This window comes from Trichechus manatus, unplaced genomic scaffold (genome assembly GCF_000243295.1).
Source record: "Trichechus manatus latirostris isolate Lorelei unplaced genomic scaffold, TriManLat1.0 scaffold00053, whole genome shotgun sequence".
Taxonomy (NCBI): Eukaryota; Metazoa; Chordata; class Mammalia; order Sirenia; family Trichechidae; genus Trichechus; species Trichechus manatus.
The window spans coordinates 12,900,279-12,913,710 of NW_004443989.1; the positions used below are offsets into that span (position 1 = coordinate 12,900,279).

Here is a 13,432-nt window from a genome sequence, read left to right on the forward strand (position 1 = left end):
AAAAGGTATCACATTGGTATATGTCTTGCAAAACATGAAACATTATGCTGGTAATAATGGGCCATTTTTCTTTAATGTTCCTGCTGTCATTGTTGATGAGTTAGACACTTTCTATTTTTATGCATATCTAAACATAATTACAAAGACAGGGGTAAATCAGAAAATTACTGTAAATGTTAGGTGAAAAACAGAACACAATATGATGTGTGTCCTCTAGTTTATTTTTTTAAATACATGGCAAGGATGAATGAAAACATGGAAAAATAAATATTTTGTAAGTATGTACTGATGTTGCAAGTATTTCTTATGCTTAAATTGTCATCTGATATTGCCCTCATAACTTAAAAGCAAAATAAAGTTTCATCTTTAAGAGGAAAGACATTTGTCAGCCCTGGAGGATTTGGAGTACCTTGGCAGGAAAATCACCAGAATTCAGGGTCATAAAATGGGTCATTTCCCACATTTAAATTTGGTTGCCAAGGAACATTTTCCCCCTCAAGAACACAGAGATATCTGAGAGAATGAGTAGGTGGGGGATCTTTGCAGATATGGAGTTTCCATTTTCAGAATACCACAGAGCTACTGGAGGAGAATACACTAACTCATGTATATTGAATCACAAAGCACTGCTCCTTTGAAACTTATTATGCAAATATTTCCCACAAGTATCTACTCTTTGCTCTGAATGAAATGATCCTGAAAAAGAAAATCCTGAAGAAAGAAATGTTTGTAAGGGTCAAATTCCTATCTTGTAAGTTAAGCTTTCATGAAAACTGGCCAGGGAGAGGGCTGGAGCTGCAAAATAAGATATTGCCCTTCTCAGAATAATTAATTTTTTTTTCTTGTCTATAGCATTGATTATAACCCCGAGGTCTATTAAAGAATAGTTGGTTGAGCTATGACTTTCAAAGGTCTGTAAAGCACTTTTTGTAGGCTGCAACATACATGGTGTTAGTATTCATAGCATCATTTGATCCTAACGGGAATTGTGACTCAGAAATGTTTGGGCATCATTGGCAGAAATGATTCATATAGGAGAAGCATCATGTATCTAGTATAGTTTGGAAGATAGGTGCTTCAGCCATTGTTACAGATGCTGCCGCCCTCAAATTGCGACTCTTACATGTAATGCTTAGAATCGGATTATGTCCCACACAGGACAGAAAGACTGGAGCAGCTCAGGGAGAATTTCTTAGCCAGCATCCTAATGCCAGGTGGAAGGAGGTGCAGAGTTTAGCAAGTTAGCAGTGGACCCCCCAACCCCGTTGTTGTAATTCGGGTTTCCTTCTGCCTTGCTTTTACACCAACTGTACTGAATTCAAGAGGTTTATGTGGCAGGGAAACCCTGGTAGTGTAGTGGTTAAGAGCTACAGCTGCTAACCAAAAGGTTGGCAGTTTGAATCCACCAGGTGTTCCTCGGAAACTCTGTGGGACAATTCTACTCTGTCCTATAGGGTTGCTATGAGTCAGAATCGACTTGACAGCAAGGGGTTTGGTTTTTTTTGGATGTGGCAAGTGGAGCTCTGGTGGCTCAATGGTTAAGAGCTCTGCTGTTAACCAAAAGGCTGGCACTTTGAATTCACCAGCCACTCCTTGGACACCCTATGGGGCAGTTCTACTCTATCCTATAAGGTTGCTATGAATTGGAATTGACTTGAGGGCAACGAGCTTGCTTTTTTTCTGGTGTGTAAGTCGGAATCGATACCACTACAATGGTTTTGATTTTTTAAAAAATTATTATTATTTTAATCTTGAGGTGGCTGCTGAGTTCAGAAATTAAGGTACAATGCTGTTTGGAATCCCTGGCTCGCCTCTCAGGCCCTGTCTGCCTTGTCACTTGCCTCGCTCCCTCTGAAGTTCCAGCCAAGTTTTCCAGAAGACGTCTTCATGGTAATGGTAAGCATGCCACAGCGGGAGCCTCCCAAGTCACAGCAGTTAGGTCTTAACAACCTTAACTCCACAGTTCAGGTGACCCAGGAGGCTGGTCTCAGGTGCCCAGGTGTAATCAAGTGGGATCTGGAGTATCCCAGCGCTCCTGGGAGCAAGGCGAGGCCAGGGGGTGCAGACGGAGATTTGGGGCTCTGCTGGCATCGTGTGGGAACATCAGGAAACAGCAACAGCGACCAGCGGAGGTGGGAATCCAATGGAAGGAGGAAGGAAAGAGCAGACCCAGGCCAGGACACTCATGTTCTACCAAGGCAGTAGAGAAGGCATTCAGGTGGGAAAGCTGCCAGAAGCTAAACAGCCTCCTGGCCAGCGAGACAAGGGCATCTAGGTTTCTTCCAGAAACTGCACCGGCGTACTGACAAGCTGCCCTCCTCAGTGTAGACAGAATATTTTTAACAATGGTGAATAGGATGAGTACTTTTTCCAATATTCAAAGATTTTCACATCTCAGGATTCTTTTTTTTTTTTTGAAGTGTGTCTTAGTTATCTAGCACTCCTATAACAGAAATACCACAAGTGGATGGCTTTAACAAACAAATTTATTCTGTCACAGTCTAGGAGGCTAGAAGCCGAAATTCAGGGCACCAGCTCCCAGGGAACACTTTCTTTCTCTCAGTTCTAGGGAAAGATCCTTGTTATTAGTTTCCCCTGTTCAACCCTGGTGGCACAGTGGTTAAGAGCTATGGCTGCTAATCAAAAGGTCAGCAGTTCAAATCCACCAGGTGCTCCTTGGTAAACCCTATGGGGCAGTTTTACTCTGTCCTATAGGACAGCTATGAGTCAGAATGGACTCGATGGCAAAGGATTTGTTTTTTTTTATTTTAGGACCTTGTCAGCACAGGGATCCCAGGTTCAAAGGACTTTCTCGACTGCCTAGCACTTCTTTCTTGGTGGCATGAGGTCCCGCTCCTCTCTGCTCAATTTTCTCTTTTATATCTAAGAAGAGATTGACTCATATACAACTTAATAATGTAGATTGAGTCCTGCCTCATTAATACAACTGCCTCGAATCCTGCCTCATTAACATCATAGAGGTTAGGATTTACAACACATAGAATAATCACATAGATCACAAAATGGTGTACAACCGCGCTATACTGGGAATCAAGATCAAGCCAAGTTGACACACATTTTTGGGGGGCACAATTCAATCCATAAGAATGGATAACAACCAAAGGTTTATGTAGTTTATAACCTCCATAATACTCTAAGCTGATATTACAGAAAATAAGAAGGAAAACATTTGTAAATCAATCTGAAATTTCAGGATATATTTATGGAACAAAAATGTAAACATAAAGCCCAAAGAATACAACAAGAATACTTACTATATTAAAGGATTTTTCCTAAATAATCTACTTAATTTATGTTCATGATTCATGAAATATCTCATATTTTTCTGCTATAAATTTGTACTATGTGTATATCAAACTGATAAGTGTTCTGTAAGTGTTTTTGTGGGAAAAGGTCAATTGCCTTGCTCAGGATAAACTGGAGAACTTGCAGTGCCCCGACACTTTACAAGGCAGAAACTCAGGAAGCCTTGAGTGTCATCAAAATTAGATTTTCAGGAGCCAAAAATGGACAAAGTGGCTCTGCAGTAGGTATTTTGGTGAATGTAAAGATATGGGATCCATAGCTAATGTCAAAAAAGGAAATGTTTCCCATATCTATATCCTGGAAAATCCCCATTTGGTGTAAACTAGGGTTTACACAGAGGTTAGTGAAAGGGACAGTGCTGGCTGCGAACGTCTCTCCATCTCTTACGTCCATGGTCCAGAAGCCATGTTCTGAAGACAGCTGAATCTCCGCTTGCCAACTAACTGATTCCTTGCAAATGCCCAGATCCCATTCTGGGCTTGTTCCCATATCCACCTCCCAGTAATGGTGGTGAGAGGTGAACTGAGGGGAGCCAAGGACACACATGGAGTCCAATCTCTCAGCACGATCTTCCTGATTCTGTTTGAAATACCCACATCGCATGCTCCTCAGGTCCTCAGAAATTATGAGGTTATTGTTGGCTGTGTCGACATCTAAGGTCATATCTGCTTGGAATTTCAGCATCCTTGGGTCCACACACAGAATAGTAGAATAGTTCTCAGCTGGGGCTCCAGTTCCTTAATATTGGAAATCAGCTCATGCAGCTGGAAATTCTGTCTGGTATCTTTCTTCTGAATAACCATAGGGCAGAAGGGACACAATAAACCCTCTCCAGGAGGCTGCATCTGCAGTGACTTGAAGCAGTGAAACCAGCAGGCATATCCACATTTCAGGTACATGGGTTTTTAAAGATAACTCCAGCATGTAGGACATATGCTTGCTTTTTTAAATTGTTCAGCCGTGGCCACTTTTGGTCTTCCAGCAGGTTGGACTCTGGGCTTCAGTATCTTCCACCAGAAGTCTGTTCCAGAATGAGGTCCACAGACAAGAGCTTTTATACAGACAATCCCTCCTTCTACCTATTGATCTCTTGTCTCTCTTTAATTCAATCAGAATTTGATTAAATTATGACATAAATGTGATTTTTATTGAATAGAGAACTCACCATAAGCAAAGTAGATAATTTTCTCTTGAGAGTGATTTATTTTAAATATGAAAAAATCCCTATAGTACCATCTAGGCTAGATCTTGAATATTATGTCTTTTGATTTGGATTTAGAGTTGAAACTTTTAAAACAAAGTATTTGGGATCAATTTTAATCTTATGAATGGAGCTAGTTTGAAATACGTCTTGCTCACAAAGGTAAAACTTCAGCTTTAGGTTAAGGAAATAAAACCATATCAGAAGTCTTTTTTGAAATCACACTCATCAGACCACAGTAATTTCTTTTGAAGGGCATTTCCCCCAGATGGTAAATATCTTATTTTAGTAGTCTGGTAAATAAACCCCAAAACTGATCTCCAATACTCAAGGTCAAGACCAGTCAAGGTCGTGATTTTTTGTTAATTGATTCGACAGCACACCACCACCAGAAAAATAACAATATGTTTGGAGCCCTGGTGGCCCAGTAGTTGAGAGCTAGGCTGCTAAGGTTTAGAGAGGGAGAGAGAGAGAGTAAGCCCTTGATTAAGAAGGGTTAAGTACTTGGCTGCTAACACGGAGGCTGGAGGTTCCAACGAGGTGGCAATCTCATTCCAAAAAGAATACAGTCTTGGGAAGCTTATATGGCAGCCGTATTCTGTCCTAGAGGGTCGCTGTGAATCGAAATCAACACTTCCACGATGGGTTTGGTTTGTTTTGGTTTACGTATGTATGTACGTATATAAGTATACGCATGCATGTATATATAATCTTTATTATATTATTAACTTAATAATAACAATAAAACACAGGTAAACATCTTTCTGGTATTCGCTGCTTTCAGCCAAGATCCATATGACATCAGCAATGATATCCCTTGTTCATGTCCTCTTCTGAATCAGGCTTGAACTTCTGGCAGTTCCCTGTAGATATACTGCTACACCAACTTTCAATGATCTTAGGCAGAATTTTATATGTGTGTGATATTAATGATATTTTAGATAATTTCTGCATTCTGTTGGATCACCTTTCTTTGGAATGGGTACAAATATGGAAAAGGGTTTTTGCCTAGGGGCTTGTTTTGGTTATCAAGCGCTGTTATAACAGAAATACCCTTTAACAGAGATAAGTTTATTTTCTTGCAATCTAATAGGCTACAAGTCCAAATTCAGGGCATCGGCTCCAGGGGAAGGATTTCTCTCTTTGTTGGCTCTGGAGGAAGGTCCTTGTTATTAGTCTTCCCTTGGTCTGGGAGCATCTCAGCAAAGGAACCTCAGGGCCAAAGGAGGATCTCTGCTCCCAGAACTGCTTTCTTGGTCATATGAGGTCCCCATGTCTCTCTGTTTGCTTCTCTCTTTTATATCTCAAAAGAGATTGGCTTAAGACACTATCTAATCTTGTAGATTTCATCAGTATAACTGCTGCTAATCCATCTTATTACATCATAGTGATAGGATTTACAACACATAAGGAAATCACCTCAGATTACAAAATGGTAGATGATCATACAATATTGGGAATCATGACCTAGCCAAGTTGACAGATATTTTTGGGGGACATAATTCAATCCATGCCCTGTCATGGATTGAATTGTGTCCCCCAAAAATATCTCCCAACTTGTTTGGGTCATGATTTCCAGTATTGTGTGATTGTCCTCCATTTTGTGATGTTAAAGAGGATTAGGGTGGGATTGTAACACCCTTACTAAGGTCACATCCCTGATCCAATGTAAAGGGAGTTTCCCTGGGGTGTGGCCTGAACCACCTTTTATCTTACAAGAGATAAAAAGAAAGGGAATCGAGCAGAGAGGGGGGACCTCCTACTACCAAGTAAACAGTGCCGGAAGCAGATCGCATTCTTTGGACCTGGGGTTCCTGCAAGGAGAAGCTCCTAGTCCGGGGAAACATTGATGAGAAGGCCGACAGAGAGAGAAAGCCTTGCCTTGGAGCTGCCGCCCTGAATTCGAACTTTTAGCCTACTTTACAATGAGGAAATAAACTTCTCTTTGTTAAAGCCATCCACTTGTGGTATTTCTGTTATAGCAGCACTAGATAACTAAGACAGAGCCATTGGTTTATGTTAATGATGGTGGATTAATTGAGAAAAAGACTGAGAATTGTCGACAACATTGAGAATGTTATCAATGTCATTGAATTACAGATGTAGAAATTGTTAAATTTGCGCTTGATTTGTTGTGTATATTTTCAACATAATTTAAAAAAGAAAAAGTTTTAGGCAATGTTGGAAAATTCTCAGTCTCTATTCTGAGAACAGACTTGTGTTTCAGCCAAGAAGGAGTAGCCTTACTTCTCTTAGATATTCTCTGTTAAAACTAAAAACTTTGGCTATAAGACAACAAACAAGTATAGAAAGATTCTGAGGAGGAGGAAAAAGGAGGGAAATCTTCTAAGGAATTGAGGAACTACAAGACAGCAATTTCCCTGGTTTTCCTAATTGTCTACTGTTTATCCTACACAGAAGCCTACAGCCTGAAACAGCCAACAGACATGGACAAAAAGAGCTGATCTTCCTGTCTTCCTGGGAGTCGGGCAGTGCTCTTGTTTTACTGCCCAGACAGTGTCTAAATGACTTAGCAGGCAGCTAAGCTTCCATCCATTTTCCACCTGAATCAGATGGAAGTCCATTTTTTTTTTTAACTAGCATAGGGTCAGGGGGGCTGCATGGGGAGCTGAAACTTTACCCCCTTCTAAATCAATACAGAACAAGATGGAATAAGTCAGGGCTAATAAATGCAACAGATTTCTCCCACCGCGTGGTCACTGAGGAACTCTATGAAGCTGAAACTCCACACCCATTAGCAGCAAAGACTTTGAACACAGCAGTGCAAAAAGATCTAGTTGGAAGTCATGTCCACAATTTCTTTTCTTCTATGTTTTGGGGGGGGTTGTTGGGCATCTGATCATCTACCCCAACTAGAATCAACAAAGTGGAGCAACATGGAGGCAGGAAAGGTGGTTTATTTTTCTTTCCCCTCCCCTGGTGTCAGGGTGGCACAATGGGAGTTAAGCACCGACCCACCCTGCTATAAGGAGACAGTGTGAGTTAGTCCTCTACTTCACCATTCCATATGGGCAGAGGCACTGAGTGGGAAAATGACCTTGGACTCACAGTTGCAGGCAACAAGATGGTATGATGCTGTGCCCCATTTTCACCAGCAAGCCATCAGCACTCCTTGTCAACTTAGGCTTCAAAGTACATCACAAACCTGCCCACTCTTCCCATCTGCACTGGACCATTAATCCTCACCTTGACTTCCTCAGAAGCATCATGAACAGTCCTCTCTATTCACTCTTCTCAGTCTGTACTGGCCATAGGCAATTCCTAGGACTTAAATTATTTGTTGTCTGAAGTCTGCAGAACAAAATCAAGCTTCTGCAAAGAACATTTTCCTCCTCATGGAAAGATTTAATCACACATATTAATATTAAAATATTAAAAGAAAAATGGCCCATTATTGCTTAGCATAATGTTTGATGTTTTGTAAGACATACACCAAAGTACTTGATTTTCCAATTAGTGTCTACATGTCTGTTGAAGTGGTTTGCTTCATTTTTGCTATTTGTTACCAAATACTAATTCACAATTTCCAAAATCATTTTACCTTTCTGTTTCCTTATGGTATGTATTTATAATAAAAATTTCACAGATGTCTGAATTCTTGTCTCAATTGCATGCTAAAAATTCTTTGTTGAATATTTTCCCAGTATGAATTTTCTGATGTGAACTCCAGGTGAAGTCTTTTCCATTTTGACTTTAGAATTAATATCTCATCAATGTGATATCTTTAATGCTGACTTAGGAATGAGTGATCACTGTAGACTTTCATTCATTGATTGCACCGAGAGTGTTTTGTACATGTGGTAATCCTTTCATTTCCCCAAAGTATTGTTCCATGAGTAATGGGATTTCCACATTAATTTCATGGAAAGTTTTTGGCAGCATGAACTATCTGGTGCTTCCCATGTAACAAAGCCTTTCTTGCCTTCTTTACTTTTTAAGGGTTTATTCCTACTCTGAGTTTTCTTGTGTGTTTCAATCCTGGAGCTTTAGATGAAGGTTCTTCCACAGTTATTACAAATGTAGGATTTATCTCCATGTGAATTCTCTGGTAGCTAAGATGGGAAATTTCTGGTGAAAGCTCTACCTCATGTATTACAGAAATAGAGTATCTACATCCTGTGAGTTCTGTGGTGTGTATAAAGGTGAGAGTTAATGACAGGCATATTGTAACTCCCCTATGTGAGTTCTCGTGTATATATAAATTTGGGAGCTGTTCTAAAAGCTTCTCCACATTCATTGTGTTTATAGGTTCCTCTCCATTGTGACTTCTCACATGTTCTTGAAGGCTAGCACTTTTACTAAATGCTTTCCCACACGGCTGACATTTATATTGTTTCTCTCCAGTGTAGGTGAATTCATGTCGTTGAAGGTTTGAATAGTCACTATAGGCCCTTCCACAGTGATATAGAACTAGGGTTTCTCTCCTGTGTGAGTTCTTTCATGTTGTCTAAGTTGAGAACTTTGAATAAATGCTTTTGCACATGACTGAAATTTATGGTTTCTTTCCATTGTGAAAGTGCTCATGTTGTTGAAGGTTTGTATAGTCACTGAAAGCCCTTCCACAGTGATTATAGACAGACTTTCTCATGTGAGTTCTTTCATGTAGTCTAAGGTCAGAATATCGTATAAAGGCTTTTCTACATAGCTGACATTTATATGGTTTTTCTCCCATGTGAGAAACTTCATGCTGATTAAGATTAAAGCATTGTCTGAAAGTTTTCCCATATTTATGACATTTATATTGCTTCTGGTCGATATGAATTAGCTTAAGTTGATTGAATGATGAATGAAAACTGAGGCCTCTTCCAAATTCATTGCAAATATATGGTTTCTCTCTTACATGAGTTAAACCTGTTGAGTAGGAGAGGAAACAGCCTCAGTCTGAGTTGCTTGGGTGAAGCACCTTTGTGAGTAAGACAGCCTCTGAGTAAGAACTATTGGCCTGAAGACATGAGAAATGGAGACCTGAGTCAGAGGTTGAGATCAGGAGAGAGAGCTGGCGATTAAGTGGGGATTCCTAAGATAAGTCGACTTTGAATGGGCTTCTGAAAGGAAGGGTCTAGCCAAAGAAACAGGAGTTGAAGAGGTTCCTTTCTGTGCTCAGGCTGTCTCTGGCCAGGATCAGGCCCTGGGAAAATTGGCTTTCTTCTCAGCCTCTCAGAATAGGAGGTGGAGACCCTGGATACATTACAAATTTTCCTTGAACACACGTCCCTTGCCTTCACCTGTACTCCATCCTGGAGACCATCTAGTTAGATGCCCCCATAATCCCTACCACATTGGACCTATCAGCCACAACCTTTCCATGTTCCACCTCCTCACTGAGTCCCCACCCCCTCTCCCACATCTGATCTGTCCACAGATAGGTAGAATTAGGATGTATTCAATGAAAGACACAGACACAGGAACAGCTAACTGACAAAGGCTTGCCTACCATCCTAATATCAGGTTGAAGGGAGGTGTGGAGCCTAGCAAGCTGTCCCTGTGCCCTCACCACCATTGTCATAATCTGGATTTCTGATCTGTGATGCCACCCAGGAAATGGCCTGTCCTTCAGCACATCGAGACCTGAGACTCTCCTGGAAACATCTAGGAAAATCATGAACCAAAGCAGCTACTAGTGGAAGAAGGAATCTAATGGAAGAAGGGAGGTAAAGCATGAACGGAGGGTCCAGACATTCATGTGGGATCAAGGTGGTAGAGTGGGATGTGGGTGGTGAATGTGCCAGGTCCTGGCCACCAAGGTCATAGTGTCCAGGCTTCTTCCCAGGCATGTGACACTGGGCACAAGTGAACTGACAATCTGATCTCCTCAGACCCTTGAGGACACAAGTTCTCAAGCCATCTACCTTACACAGTCTACTCAGATCTCAGAGACAGGCACTGGGCCACAGAGGATGTGTACTGGAATTGAGTGCATGATGAGTCAAAGAGGAAATGGACTCAGGCTGAGTTAGATGGGCAGAGACCCTTGAGACAGGCCAGAGAGGTAGGGTGGTGGGTGCTTGTGTGTTGCAGCTCTTAAGAGATGAGAAGATGGAGTCTGAGTCAAAGACACAAAGGAGGGCACTGGTGAGTAAGTTGGGATTCCTAAGTCAAGCTGGCTTGAATGTGTTTCCTGAAGTAAGGGTCCAACCTAAAGAACTGGAGGTGAAGGACCTCTGCTCTTAGCTCAAGCTCTTTCTGGCCAGGTTCAGGCCATGGAGTACTGACCTTTCCATCTGCACCCCCACCAACCACGATTGAGACACTGGACACATCATAAAAGGACTTCTAGCACACATATGCTGCATTCATTCTGAATCCACCCTTGGAGACCATTTAGAAAGCCCTCCTCCTAGTTTCTGCCCCTATGGGACTTATTCAGCCACAAGTCCTCCCAGTTCCACCTCCAGACTGCACTCCTGCTCCCAAATCTCACCTCTTACATCTAATGGGTAGAGCTGGATGATGTCCCACACAGGAGAGAAAGACGGGAGCAGTTGAGTGAGAATTGCTTACCCTCCATCCTAATGCCAGGTAGAAGCAGATGTGGAGTTAGGCAAGCATGCAGCAGTGGGCTCCCCTCCCTTCGCTGTTGTAATTCGAGTTTCCTTCTCCATTTCTTTCACCCTAAGTGTGCTGAATTTGAGAGGATTGTGCGAGAGATGGAGCCCTGAAGGGTCAGTGTTTAAGAGCTCAGCTGCTTACCAAAATGTTGGCAGTTGGAATCTACCATCTGCTGTTTGGAAACCCCATGGGGCAGTCCTACTCTGTCCTATAGGGTCGCTATGAGTTGGAATTGACCTCAGCACAGTTTTTTTTTTTTTTTTTTTTTTTGTGAGAGGTGACTACTACCTTCAGAAGACAAGCAATAGTGCTGTTTGGAATCCCTGGCTGGGCTCTCAGGCCCTGCCTGCCCTGTTTGCCATCCTCCCTTAAGATCCGCCCATGGTGTCCAGTACAGGTGCCCATGATGACGGTAAACAAGCCACGTAAGGTGATGTTCAAGCCACAGCAGTGAGGTCTTAACCACCCTCACTCCACAGACAGGTCAGCTGATCCAGGAGGATGGCCTCACTTGCCCAAGTGTAGTGAAATGGGACCTGGAGGAACCAAGACCGTCTGGGAGCATGACCAGGACAGGAGAAGCCACACCTTTCAGCACACAGAGACTTAGGGATCTGCTGGCAACATGTGGGAACATCAGGAAAGAGCAACAGCGACCAGTGGAAGTGGGAATCCAGTGGAAAGAGGAAGGAAAGGAGCAGCTACAGGCCAGGATTTTCACGACTGAACAAGGCAAGAAAGAGGGCGTGCAGACCAGTGAGACTTTTGGGTGTAGGCTTCTTCTAGACATTGCATCCAAGTACTGACAAAATGCCCTCCTCAGTGTAGACAGAATATCTTGAACAATGTTGAATAAAATGTGTCCTTTTTCCAACAGAAATACCACAAGTGGATGGCTTTAACAAACAAATTTATTCTCTCACAGTGTAGGAGGCTAGAACCCCAAATTCAGGAGCCATCTCCTGGGGGAGATTTTCTCTGTCAGTTCTGGGGGAATATCCTTGTCATCAATTTTTCCCTGGTCTAGGACCCTCTCAGTCCAGGGGCCTCCTGTCCAAAGGACTTGTTCCACTCATCAGCATTTCATTCATGGTGGCATGAGGTCCCACTGCTCTCTGCTCACTCTCTTTTATACCTCAAAAGCAATTGACTCAAGATACAACTTACTACTGTTGATTGAGTCCTGCCTCATTAACATAACTGCCTCTAATCCTGCCTTATTAACATTATAGAGATTAGGATTTACAACACACAGAACAGTGACATTCAGATGACAAAATGGTGGACAACCAAGCACTGGTGGAATTATAGACAAGCCAAGCTGACCCACATTTTTAAGGGATATAATTCAATCCATAACAAGGGATAATATCCAAAGGTTTATTTAGTTTATAACCTCTATAATACGCTAAGCTGACATCACAGAAAATAAGAAGAAAACATTTGCAAATTGAACTGAAAGTTCAGGATATGTTTATGGAACAAAAAATGTAAACAAAGAATACTACAAAAATATGAAATGATGTTTCCTAATTAATCTACTTATTAGGTTCATGATTCATGAAATATTCCATATTTTTCTGCTATAAATTTGTACTATGTGTATATCAAACAGAAAAGTGTTCTGTAAGTGTTTTTGTGGGCAAAGGTTAATTGCCTTGCTCAGGATAAACTGGAGAACTTGCAATTCCTGGATACTTTACAGGGTAGAAACTCAGGGAGCCTTGAGTGTCATCCCTAACTGGATTTTCAGGTGCAAAAATGGGTGAAGTGACTCTGCAATAGGTATTTTGTTGAATGGAAAAATATGGACTCCACTGCTAATGTCAAAAAAGGAAACGTTTCCCATATCCATATCCTGGAAAATCCCCACTTGGTGTAACCCAAGGTTCACAGAGAGGTTAGTCAAAAGCACAGTGCTGACTGCGAACATCTCTCCATCTCTCACACCCATGATCCAGAAGCCATGTTCTGAAGACAGCTGAATCTCAACTAGCTGACTAACTGATTCCTTGCAAACTCTCAGATCCCATTCTGGGCTTGTTCCCACATCCACCTCCCAGTAATGGTGCCCAGAGGTGAACTGAGGGTAGCCAAGGACACATGGAGTTGAATCTCTCGGCACGATCTTCCCAATTCTGTTTGAAACAACTACATTGAACCCTCCTCAGGTCGTCGGGAATTATGAGGTTATTGTTGGCTGTGTCAACATCTAAGGTCATATCCACTTGGAACTTCAGCATCCTTGTGCCCACACGTCAAATAGCTCTCAGCTGGGGCTCCAATTTCTTTTTTTTTTATTTAATTTTTTTAATTTTTTTTTATATTTTATAT

At 41.8% G+C, this 13,432-nt stretch overlaps 2 pseudogenes; both read right to left on the reverse strand.

Annotated features, from left to right (window-relative positions):
• Positions 1 to 3,480: 3,480 nt before the first annotated feature.
• Positions 3,481 to 4,226, reverse strand: LOC101353487 (ret finger protein-like 4A; annotated as a pseudogene).
• Positions 4,227 to 12,747: 8,521 nt separating this feature from the next.
• The window catches only part of LOC111820832 (ret finger protein-like 4A), an 8,511-nt pseudogene continuing 7,826 nt past the window's right edge, over positions 12,748 to 13,432 (reverse strand).